The 13,135-nt window shown below is 42.9% G+C and overlaps 1 long non-coding RNA gene across 1 annotated transcript; it reads left to right on the top strand.

Annotated features, from left to right (window-relative positions):
• The first annotated feature begins 1,490 nt into the window (after positions 1 to 1,490).
• LOC103785045 (uncharacterized) lies at positions 1,491 to 8,124 on the top strand. Its single transcript, XR_610746.5, has 5 exons — positions 1,491 to 1,605; positions 3,112 to 3,177; positions 3,753 to 4,246; positions 5,245 to 5,295; positions 6,421 to 8,124. It is a non-coding gene; the product is annotated as an uncharacterized LOC103785045 (long non-coding RNA).
• The last annotated feature ends 5,011 nt before the right edge of the window (positions 8,125 to 13,135 follow it).

Raw genomic sequence — 13,135 nt, 5'->3', positions numbered from 1 at the left:
CTGCTGACACTACCTGGCCCTTGGGCAAGTTACTAAGCCTCCCTCTGCCTCAGTTTCCTCATTTGTGAAAAGTGAATAACAGTCTGTCTCCCAGCAGGTTCTTGTGAGGATTAAAGAAGATAAAAAATACAAAATGCTGAGCCTGATGTCTGACACAGAGTAAGGATTTCCCATTGTTGGGCTTCTCACTACTCTAATCTCAGGACATGCTGTGGCACCTGAACAAGATAATATAGGTGTGCATGATGGGTGTTTTTGAGACAGGGTCTCACTCTGTTGCCCAGGCTGGAGTGTAGTGGTGCCAACACAGCTCACTGCAGCTGACCCTCCTGGCTCAAGCAGTCCTCCCACCTCAGCCTCCCTCATAGCTGGAACTACAGGCACGCACCACCACGCCTGGCTAACTTTTAATCTTTTTGTAGAGATGGGGTTTTACTACATTGCCCAGGCTGGTCTCAAACTCCTGGGCTCAAGTGATCCTCCTGACTCAGCCTCCCAAAATGCTGGAATTGCAGGCGTGAGCCGCTGCGCTCTGCTAGGTGTGAACAATTTTTAAAAGGAGTACTACTAAAGGAAAAGGTATTAATATATATGTAAAGAATCTTATTCCTGGCCTCCATTTTTGCATGATCCTACAGCGCTAGAGAGAGTACAAATATTTTCCATACTAAAAGAGTAAAGTGGTCAATGTAAGTTGTCCATCTAGTAATGAGTAATAGAGTATTCCAGTGATTTAAGGAAAAAAACAAATCCTTGGTTATATTTTTACCTTCACCCCCTTTTAAACAATGTCTTTTATGTGGTATGGACTTAAGTCTCTTTCCCCCAGGAGTCCTCAATCCTTTCGTTTTTCCTCCATCAGCATTCAGAGAATTCCCACTTGAGTCGCAGGAAACAATCACGTCAGTTAGGGAATGTAGAAATGTAAAACAACAATTTAGGAGGCGAAAGGGAGTATCAAGTTAGCCAAACTGCAAGGGAAACTGGGGGCAGCAGAGCGACCTGCCAGCGTCCGGGTTGGGAGGGTGTCGGGGGGACCCGGACACCCCGCCCTCCTCCCTGCAGAGCTCTGCGGGCCCTGTGGCATCCATGGAGACCCTGGCTCCGGTTTCACAGGAAGGGAAGGTGTGTGTCACAGCCCCTAATGGATCAGCTACCAATCATTAGCCAAGTCCTTCTCTTACTTGTCTCCTCGGAGAGAACCAAGCATGGCTTTCGAGGTGGGAAGGACCTCATGAAGGAGACAGAAAAGAGTGACTGCAGATCTTACATGCAGGATCTGGCGGAGCTCAGCTTAAAGCCGTTGCCACCCAGCCATGGGCATTTTCTCCACATTTTGCAGGCATCCTACAACTGAAAACTGGGTCGCAGGCATTTGAATTGGCCCAGAGGACCCCTGCACCGCCTAAGCCCTCCTGGCTTTGTCATGGTTTTCAGAATTAGAGGGGAAGCATGCATAAGAAAGCAGAGGGCGTGGGCTGGAGCTGGGGCTGCCTCCTTCCCAAACACTGACCGCTCCTGTGGGAGACTTGAAAATTCTGAGCGCTCATGGACATATTAGCATACTACAAATATCTAAAGGGGCTTTGAAATATCACTGAGAAGGTCTGTACATTGATTTTCTATATCTTTCATTGCAAATTAGAAGCAAAGGGAAAAAACTTTGGCCACTCCGAAGACCAACTCCAATACCGTTTCTGAGGCCTTGGAAAATAAGTTTAACCCGTCCGGCCCCTCGCTCGTTATTTTCACTGTTATAATGGGAATAATGGCAGCATGTTTTGTGATTCATATAGAAAAATATATGCTAATTGTTCTAAATCTTTAAATATATTCACAAATAACATATTCCTTATAGCTAAAGGTCTAATATAATTTGCATTACTCTGTTCTCCTTGTAGAAGTGTTGCTTATTAATTGCAGTACATTAAGAAAACATCAACAAGCATACAGAAAAAATGAAAATCACATGTAATTCTTCAATCCAGAGTCAAGCATTGTAAATACATTGTTTATCCCCCTTATAGTATTTAAGTGAATTTGATGTTAGATAGTACTTGTTATTTTTCATATTTTATTTTATTTTTAATTTGACATTTATTTTAAGTTCAGGGGTTCGTGTGCAGGTTTGTTATATAGGTAAACTTGTGTCATGGGGGCTTGTACACATTATTTTATTATCCAGGTATTAAGCCTAGTACCCTTTCGTTATTTTTCCTGATCCTCTCCTTCCTCCCAACCTCTGTCCTTTTTATCATTTTAAATTCATGGCATTTACAGTTGCCTTAGAACTTTCCATGTGCCAGGCAGTGTTCTAAGTACTTTTCATAGAGTAAGTCATGTCATACTCACTACAACCCTATGAGGTAAGCACTGCTGTTACCATGGCATGAATAAACTGAGGCACAGAAACTTTAAGTAGCTCATCCAAGATTACTAAGCCAGTGGGTAAAGAGGAGAGATTCAAAACCAGGCATTCTGGAACCAGAATATGTGCTAGGAATCATTAGGCTAGTAACCATTTGGCTTCATTTCTTGGAAGAGGAGGTGGTAAGTTTCTCTTGTATACATGTTTTTATTAAAGGGAAATTGCAAATTTGATAATGAGTGTCTATCAACATTTAGATGTTCTCATTGGGCAGGCACTGTACTGAATATTTCACATACACACAATATGGTGCATAAAATACGTGGTTCGGTAAGTATTGATTGAGCTGCATTCAAGTTAAATTAAACCTCTCACCCAGGAAAGACCCACAACACACTGAAAGGTCTTCCTCGTGTACAACCAATTCTCCTTTCTGCAGGCCCAATGTATGCTTTTTGTGCTCTATTTTGTCTTGCCTGATAGTTTTATCTTCCATTAACTCTCTCTCCTCTGAATTCTTAGCATATACCACAGACACTGCTTCACTCACAATTTAAAATTTACTTTTTATTTTATTTAAGTGTATGCACATAGTTTAAAAGGGAAGTAAATCTAAACTTTCATAGCAGCATCCCTCAGGGCCCCATTTGTCACTGTAATATTCTGCACAGTCTGTGAAAACGGCATCCCCTCCAGAATCATGAATCGAACCTGGTCATGTCCCTTCATCTCTTTTCATCTAGAATGGTTCTTCTCAGGCCACTGATTTGTGGAAGAGAGCAGGTCAGCAGTCCTGTAGAATGTTCCAGGTCAGTGTTGCTTACCTTGTTCCTTTGTCCCCCGTATATCCTACAGACTGTAACACCTATAAACTGAAATTGACTTAACTAAAAGCTTGACTAGATTCAAGTTCACCATCTTAGGAAAAAATAAACTATACATTGTAATTTTATTCTTTTGCAAATGACTTCTTTTTAAGTCTCTTTACATTAATAATTGTATAAAATATCCCTTATAAAATTGCATGTGGCCTCAAAATACCATCATATTTATCCTTTATATAATCTATGCTGCATAGCAGATGTGAATATTGTCCTCAGCATTATTTATTAAATCAATGAATGGATGATGGATGGACAAAGAATAGTGAGATGATTGATTTTTTTTAGGGAAAATAGTGTAATTGGTGCATCTAAGCACTCTTTCCTCCCAATATTAGATTATAACCAGCAGTATAATTTGCTTTCAGCTCATTTGAAATGGCATTTAAGAGAATCAGTGATTTGGAAGGTGTCTGCAGAATCTGTTAGCCTATCCCTGGGCCATGTTATAGATTAATACTTATCAACTATTGAAAACTTACCATGTCTTTGGATATTTACAGATAAGCTTTCACATGCCCTTTGGAGAGTCACATCCTATTCTGAGAACCCCCATTGTCTGAGCCAGCCCATGGGGAACACAGGCTTCAGATTCTAAGCCCGGTGGTCTGGGAAGTCCTGGGAAGAGAAGAACTGAGCCACGGTCCCAGGAAGAGAAAAACAGATAGTGGCCAGGCTCCATTTGTGCCCGCCCTGCTCTCCTCATCTCCCATGGATCCATGTTCCTGATCCTCACAGCTCTAGTCGTGTTCTCCACTTTCTGCAGATGGGATTTAAACCCAGGTCTTCTGGGTCCAGCGTTCCTGCTCTTAATCATCCAGGCCTAAGGACACGGGTTGAAAGTCATTCACTGCTGCCTCTGGAGGTTGAGTTGTTTTAAAGTGCTGCGATCTACTAAGTCTTCAGAAATTAGTTGATCCAACCGTAATCTTCTGAGCACATGAGCTTTCTTTTCTTGAAGACTCATTACACTTTCCTTCAGCTTGTTCTTGGCAGGGTGAGTGACTGCCCGTCCTGGAGGCCTCCTCAGAAGCCTCATACCTGGCTCTCCGATGGAGCCCACGGTTCTTCTGTACTTCCTCCCTATGGTTGCTGGGCCTGGAGTGTGGGCTGGACAGGGCAAGGCCTGGATTGTGCTCCTTAAACAAGAAGATAAGCTCATGGTTACCACAGGGATGTTCTGTTTGTGCCCCTGCTAGGGGTTTGCTTGGCTTTGGAAGCCTTTCATGTGCCCCGAATGCTATAAACCCTTGCAATAAATGTGAAGTGTATATAGTTTCTGCTACTTATGGGAGGCATTGAGGGAGTTAAGCACAGTGGCTTTTGTGTCTGCAGATTTGAGCTGAAATTCCTGTTCTGCAGCATAGGGCTTAACAGGTTCACTCCCCTTCCCCATCCTCTCATCCCCCAGGGCTTTACTCTCTCTTCCTTCCACCTGGATAGATGCCCTTCTCATCTTCACACAGCAGAACACTGCTTGTTCTGAGAGCTCGCCCTGCTGATTCTTCTTCCATGAGTCAGAAAGCCCACTTCGCTTATAGGATGAGAACATGGATTTAAAATCAGACAAATCTGGGTTCATACCGTCCTTTTGCTAGCTAGACAATGATTGGAGTTTGTCAGTTTCCTTGAGAAAAAAAGGGATAATGATATTCCTACCTTTTAAAGTTACTGCAGACATTAGGAAAATATAAACATAAAATTATTAGTAGAGATTTGATGAGTAGCCAGTGCTCAGTAATAACTAGGCAATTCTTGATTGTGTCTGAATGAGTTTGTGAGTGTATATGAGAGTGTGTGTATGTGAGTGTCATGCGTGCTCACACATGTGTCTGGTAAAGGGCAGATATTCATATAGCTGCTCAGGTTGGTGGAAATAATTTCTTTTTACTTTTATTCTATCGTTCCTCCCAGGACTGAGTTTCTGGCCTGTCTCACTTTTGACGTCTAATATTGCGTTGGTTAAGAGTGCCTTTTCTCTCCCCCACTCTACAGATATTCAGAAGTAACTGTGAAGTAATTGTGGATGGGATCCATGTCTACTTGGTATGTTTGTGTCCTGAGCATCTGTTGCCAGTGTAATTTCATGACAATCATTAATATGTATTGAATAAAACAATGGATATGTGAGTGGCTGCAGTATCCCCAAGTCATTTTGAACTGTGATTTTTACATGCCAGGGCCATCATCAGAAAATATTTATGTGTTACTTACCTAAGTCAGCACAATGCAGGCCAGTGAATGCTCAAAGAAACTGGAAATTCAGGTCCTGCCCTCTAGCTCACCTCTTAAGGGGTTGGCCCGCCCAAACTCTGTTATCACTGGAAAGATTAATCAGTCAGGATGCAGCTCCCTTATGAAGGTTGATGGAAGAGCAGAGCCTTGTGAACCCAACACCATCTAACAAACAGAATCTGCTGTTGATTTCACTATGCTCCACTGATGATCTTTCCTAAGAACCATCCTCTAGTCAGTTACAGATGCAATGGGTGGTAACAGCTCCCAGCTGCGTGGGGCCAGATCACACCCCAATGGCTAAGGAGAAGGTTTCAAAGCTTTCTTTCACCTCTGCCCAGTGGCTTGTCCATCAGTACCAGGACTTTAAATTCATCAGTCGTAATGAAATCACATTTTTTAAAATAACACAGAATGAGTTGCTTAGAAAATTAAACTGAATTATGCCAGGTTTTTGTATTTTGTCCTTGTTTACTGAGCATAGCATTAAATATACAAGCTGATCTCTCAAGCTAATCTTTTTCTTTATCCACAGAAACAGAAAGTAGATTAGCAGTTGCCAGGGACAGAGATAGGGAAGGACTGCTAATGGGTTCAGGGCTTCTTTTGGGGTATTAACATATTCTAAAGCATTCTAAAACTGTTCCTGTGCCCTATATTTACTGAAATATACTGAGAACCACTGACTTGTATGCTTTAAAAGGGTGAATGTTATGGTCTGAATTATATCGCAATATCATTTTTACTTAAAAATAACAATCATGGAACCATGTTTCCATTTCCTGGTTCCCTGTTTCCTCCTCCCCTAGGAGGTGTAAGTCTGAGGAAGGATGTACACTGGATGTGAAAGCCACAGCCGTGGTGACCAGGGACTGGGACCAGGAGTAATAATTTTTTACTTACTTTCTTTCTTTCTTTCTCTTTTTTTTTTTTTAGATGGAGTTTCGCTCTTGTTGCCCAGGCTGGAGTGCAATGGCGCAATCTTGGCTCACCGCAACCTCCGCCTCCGGGGTTCAAGCTATTCCTCTGCCTCAGCCTCCCAAGTAGCCGGGATCACAGGCATGCACCACCTCGCCTGGCTAATTTTTTTTTTTTTTTAAGTAGAGATGATATTTCTCCATGTTGGTCAGGCTGGTCTTGAACTCCCGACCTCAGGTGATCGCTCACCTCAGCCTCCCAAAGTGCTGGGATTATAAGCGTGAGCCACTGCTCCGAGCCAGGAGTGATGCTTTCTAAACAATTCCACGTGCACGGCAACAGCAGGAAGTGCCCGTTTGTGACATTTCCCTGGGCCAGATAAAGAAAGCATCTGCTTGTGTTGTGTTGTGCCTGTCTCCATTAGAAGGTGTAGCCATAGGACAAAGTACAGGATGTTTGTCATTTCAATCTCAAGCACACCTTGAAACTTGAGATGAAAGTTTGTTGAAAACAGACAACTTACTCATTAAAGCCAGGAAACGCCTTTTTCTCCCAGAGTCACATGCTCTGTCTTGGAGAGTTGGCCTAAAATTACTTAGTGACACTGGCTACTTTTGTTTAAATGCTAAAAATTGTTTACTGAAGATTCACTTGAAGGGTCAAGGGATTAGCAAGACAAATATAGTTAGAAAAATACCTACTCTGTGCTTTTGGATGCAGGGTGCTTTCTGAGAAGTCCCAGAAAGGAAAATTCTATTCTCAGAGGCCAGTGAACTTTAGGAGAAATCAGGCTAGTCACTGGGGCTTCTCTCCCTCGTTTCTATGAAAGATGCAGTCATGGTCCTGAAATAATGCACCCTGTTTCCTTGGGAAACTTTTGCAGAATGAGCATAAAGGTAGATGCAGCATCCCCTTGGGTCTGTTTATGGGAAAAATTCTGTTTTTTCTGGCTTCCTCCAGTGTCCATGTCTAGCTCAGTACTGTGGGACATGGGAGAAAAGCTGAGGATGAGGATCCCTCCCCGAAGGCGTTTACAATCTTAGAAGGGAGATAACATTGAGTTGAAGATCAGAAGAACTCAAAACAATAGGTGGATTTAACAATTATTTTTTCTTTTGCATACCTACCTGTAGCCCCTGTGTAGGGCACATATGTCCTGGCTGTTCCAGCCCTTGGAGGGTGCACGGAGAAGTGGGGCAGGAATCACAAAATGAAACAACTCCATGTTCTGTGAGCCTGGGCGTAGCAGAGTTAAACATGATGATCTGAGTCACGAGGAGGGAGGACGTGGGGATGCCCAGGTAGGATGAGTATAGCATCTGAAAGAATAAAAGGTAGACTGGCTTCAAATTATGCTACTAGGCTACAATAACCCAAACAGCATGTTACTTGTACCAAAACAGATATATAGACCAATGGAACAGAACAGAGTCATCGGAAATAATGCCACACATCTACAACCATCTCATCTTGGACAAACCTGACAAAAACAAGCAATGCAGAAAGGATTCCCTATTTAATAAATGGTGTTGGGAAAACTGGCTAGACATATGCAGAAAACGGAAACTGGACCCTTTCCTTACACCTTATACAAAAATTAACTCAGGATGGATTAAAGACTTAAGTATAAGACCTAAAACCATAAAAACCCTAGAAGAAAACCTAGGCAATACCATTCAGGACATAGGCATGGGCAAAGACTTCATGACTAAAACACCAAAAGCAATGGCAACAAAAGCCAAAATTGACCAATGAGATCCAAGTAAACTAAAGAGCTTCTGCAGAGCAAAAGAAACTATCATCAGGGTGAACAGGCAACCTACAGAATGGTAGAAAATTTTTGCCATCTTTCCCTCTGACAAAGGGCTAATATCCAGAATCTACAAGGAACTTAAACAAATTTACAAGAAAAAAACAAACAACCCCATCAAAAAGTGGACAAAGGATATGAACAGACACTTCTCAAAAGAAGACATTTATGTGGCCAACAAACATGAAAAAAAGCTCATCATCACTGGTCATTAGAGAAATGCAAATCAAAACCACAATGAGACACCATCTCTAACCTCCAACCTTGTTAGAATGGCAATCATTAAAAAGTCAGGAAATGACAGTTGCTGGAGAGGATGTGGAGAAATAGGAATGCTTTTACACTGTTGGTGGGAGTGTAAATTAGTTCAACCATTGTGGAAGACAATGTGACAATTCCTCAAGGATCTAGAACCAGAAATACCATTTGACCCAGCAATCCCGTTACTGGGTATATAGCCAAAGGATTATAAGTCATTCTACTAGGAAGATACATGCACACGTATGTTTATTGTACCACTATTCACAATAGTAAGGACTTGAAACCAACCCAAATGCCCATCAATGATAGACTGGATAAAGCAAATGTGGCACATATATACCATGGAATACTATGCAGCCATAAAAAAGGATGAGTTCATGTCCTTTGCAGGGGCACGGATGAAGCTAGAAACTATCATTCTCAGCAAACGAACACAGGAGCAGAAAACCAAACACTGCATGATCTCACTCATAAGTGGGAGTTGAACAATGAGAACACATGGACACAGGGAGGGAAACATCACACACGGGGGCCTGTTGCGGAGTGGGGGGCTAGGGGAGGGAGAGCATTAGAAATACCTAATGTAGATGACGGGTTGATGGGTGCAACAAACCACCGTGGCACATGTATACCCATGTAACAAACCTGCACGTTCTGCACACATATCCCAGAACTTAAAATATAATAAAAAAAGAATAAAATGTAGAATTTATGGGCTGCAGTATGTCCCCCTTAAAAGATAAGTTCTTACTCTCAGTGAATGTGGCCTTATCTGAAAACAGGGGCTTTGAAGTGATCAAGTTAACATGAGGTCATTAAGTTTTATCCCCTAAACCAATATGACTGGTGTCTTTATGGAAAGAGGAAATCTGGACACAGACACATGCACAGGGAGGACGCCATGTGAAGGTGACAGCAGAGACCGGAATGGTCCTTGCACACACCAAAGACCACCAAAGGTTGCCGGCAAACCACCAGAAGGTGGAAGAGAGGCTGGGAACAGAGTCCCTCTCACAGTCTCAGAAGGAATCAACACTGCTGACACCTCGATCTCAGACTTCCAGCCTCCAGAATTGCTAGACAACACTTTTCTGTTGTTTAAGTCCCTAGGTCTATGCTACTGTGATGTGGAATCCTAGCAAACTGATACAGGGAGGCTTGGATTCTGTCCAGGGAAGACGTCCAGAAGGATGAGAGGGAATGGCCTTCTCCACTTACAGAGGGGCTTCCTTGACCCCAAGCATGGGAAGTGCAGGTGCATGAGGGGCCAGACAGGCTTTGTGAATGTCACTGGCTCAGCAGAGCTCAGACAGAGGAGAGCAGCAGCTAGGTCCGGAAGGATGGCCAGAAGTGACAGCACATTCTGAGTCGAATGGGTCTGGGAGGCAATGGGGGGCCTGTGTTGGTTTGTAAACAGGGACTAGAGAAAGTGAAGGGGAAAGTTGGATATTTCATCCGGCAGGGATGGAGAACCCTCTGCAAGCTCTTAGAGCAGCCACGAATGTGGAGGGCAGGTGTGGGGACTTGTAATGTCCAAGAATGTGGCGGGCAGGTGTGGGGCAGGTGTGAGTGCTGTAAGCCCAGGAAACAAGCCGTTCCACATCAATGCTGCTTGTGTAATAATCCAAGTGATTTTATCTGGACCTCCCCACTCCCACTCCCAGCTCGAGGCACCTGGCCTGCCCCTGGGCCCTCACAGTGCCCTGCCACGGGCTTGGGGACGCAGCTGTGTCTGTTCTTTCTGCCAGCCATGGGAGTGTCGGGTGGGAGAAGGACCCTGCTGCCACTTGACCCTTACAAAGTCCAGTGTGGCCTGGTGTGCAGGTCCCAGGCTCTGGGACTCACTGTTCCCTGTTAGCCAGGGTCTGGCTGGAGGTGATCCAGCCCAGGTGTGACTGGGAATCTGTGGCATCTGCCCTGGACGTGTCCTTTGTCATGACGGCCTGCACCCCCAGCAGTCCTGGGTGTCTCCATCACTGTGCTGCTGGCGTGGCTTTTCCTCAGGAAGAACACCTGGATGCATGTCGATGCAGTGACATGTATCAGACGCTGCAGTAGCCCTTATCTAGATGTTCGTTTCATTGCAGTCACTTGGCCCAGTTGTAAATACACCCCCGATACTGCCAACACCAGTTTGTAGGTGAACAAGAGAGGGCAGCTGAGGAAACTGAGCACTCAGTACCTAAAAGGAGCATTCACCAAGCTCCTCAGTGCTCCCACCAAGCGACTGGGAAAGGAAGTGCCCGGGAGCCCGTTGGACTGAAAACCTAGAGGTGTTTGTCTTACGGCAGTGGATTCTTCTCCTCCTTTCTGTTTAGTGTTAGTTTTTTTTTTAAACCATTTTTTTTTTTTTTTTTTTTTTTTTTTTTTTTTGCTTTTCCGTGTGCAAGTCTTAGAGTATTTTGTAACTGGGGTGAATATTTTAGATATTGATGCTGGGAAAAGACAGGCGGTTGTCCTCGGATATTGGAACAGCTGAAATATTATTATCAAGTCAATGTGCTCCCTTCCTGGGTGTGGCGATAGTCACAGCGGGCCCTCCACTTTCTTCATGAAAATCCAGGCCTATGACTCAGGAGGTAGGAGACTCTCTGCAGAGAGGAACTATACTAAATCAGGGTTCTCCGAAGGCTTCCCTGCGACAACTAGAGTGCTCATTTTCTTCAAAGATTTTAGGGCAAAATGCAGACTGCTTAGCATGGATCCTTTGAATTTCTGGCATGGTCACGTGTGCCTGTGTGTGTGTGTGTGTGTTTAACAAGGCTACTTAAAAAGCTATCTCTCTTACTCTACATGATCGCCTTGTCTCTGTGGTGAACTTCTAGGAAATGTAAATTTGCTTTTCTTTTTTTTTTTTCCTTTTGTGCATGAGAAAGTGGCAACTTTGCAAAAACAAGCCAGGCATCTGTTCACTTTTTGTAGAAACGGAGAAACAATATTGTGATTTTTTTTTTTTTAAAAAGAGAGAAACTCCCAGCTCCTATAACAATTTTTGTTGAAGAAATATTCATGTTAGAATGACTAGCCATTATTACGCACTAATAAGGTATAACTGTGTGGTGCTAGACATTAAAAATATAAAAGAGTTTTCCCTAAAAGGAACATTTATTTCCAGGAGCAGGAAAACAGCAGCAGGGTTTTATGGTCCCACCGCTCATGCACAGTGTACAGTAAGTGCTACAGAAACATTAGCGTGTAAGTGCCCATTAGCCTCACACAGAAGAATCCAGGGCCCATTACTCAGACTTCTAAAGGCTCAATATTGGATCACTGTTATCAAACTAAGATTAGCTAAAAGTTTACCTGGTACTTCCTTAGAGATGACCTCATCAATTTAATACAAATTTGGCAGATGGGGTATTTTGTTATCCTGATGGCCAATTTTGACTTTTACAGGAAAATGCAGTCTTTGAAATCTTGTCTTAAATATGGGCATGCCATTTTTTTTTTTTTGCCTTCTTTAGATACTTTGGGGGTTTGAAGATTTACTCAAGCTAATGACCCACTTTTACTCACAGCATGCATTTGCATTACACAATTAGGCAACATTCACCAAACATTCATCAAACAATATGGAATCTGGACTTTTAGCAAGAGGGGAAAGCAACATCTGGATAAAATTATCAGCTGGATTTAGGGATGAAAACTCGGCTCATTGCTTTCTCAGTTTTACATTATAAAACCAGCCAGGCCCCTAAAGTGAACTGCTCAGGATAATCGTAAGCAGGGGCTTATTATTGCAGAGGCCACTGTACTTTAGAATTTGCTTGAGGATCCATTTATAAATAAATGCCACCTCAAGAGTCCTTTCTCATGGTGCTTTGCAACCATAATTAGACAAGCCGTTTCTGCAGTGGCCTCTACTAATTCACTTGTAAAGAAATTTTTCTCAAATTTTTATACTTACTGAATTCTGTACATTTTATTTCAAAATAAATATATTCATTCATTCATTGTTTTCATCAATCTTTCAGTCTGCAAATGTCCACAAAAGGCTTGTAAGCAGCATGAAATAGTAGACAGACACAGAAACTAATTAATTTCACCACAGTGTGGATAAAGCTGCAACCAAGGTGGATGCAAAGCAGCTGGGAGAGATTTGATTAGCCCGGGAGGGCAGGAGCAACCCAAGAAGGCTTCCAGGGAAGGCTGTGATTAAACCGAATATTAAAGGTTGAGAATGAATGTATTCAGGTCGTCGCTGAAAAAAGGAGAGCTATTCTTAATTGACGAGCATGTTTGGAGAAGTCAATAAGCTGAGATAAAGGAGACAGCACGCTGTTGCAGAAGAATGGTGGTTGATGCTGTCAAACAAATGTACGTTCTGCCGCAAGGTGCTGCTTAGTCTGGCCGAGTGAGCCTGGTCTTCTTATCTGTCAAATGGGAGTAATATCCCCAGTTCACAGGGCGTGGCCGAGGAGGAAATGGAAGTGAGTATAGAAGGGCCTGTTTAGTGCCACATGCAATTATCAAAGGGTAGCAATTGACTTTCTGTGGGACATACCATATAAATCCATAGTCTTGTTTTTATTTTCTTTCCATTCATTTCTCTGATCTTCCTAATACTTCTTTAACTTTGAAAAAAAAAAAAGTTAATGTCTAAACCTCACCTGATACACTGACTACGCACTTGGATGCCTTTGGGGATGAAAAAAAATGAGT

The sequence above is a fragment of the Pan paniscus genome, chromosome 12 (assembly GCF_029289425.2).
Source record: "Pan paniscus chromosome 12, NHGRI_mPanPan1-v2.0_pri, whole genome shotgun sequence".
Lineage (NCBI taxonomy): Eukaryota > Metazoa > Chordata > Mammalia > Primates > Hominidae > Pan > Pan paniscus.
This window is presented reverse-complemented; position numbering and strand designations above follow the sequence as displayed.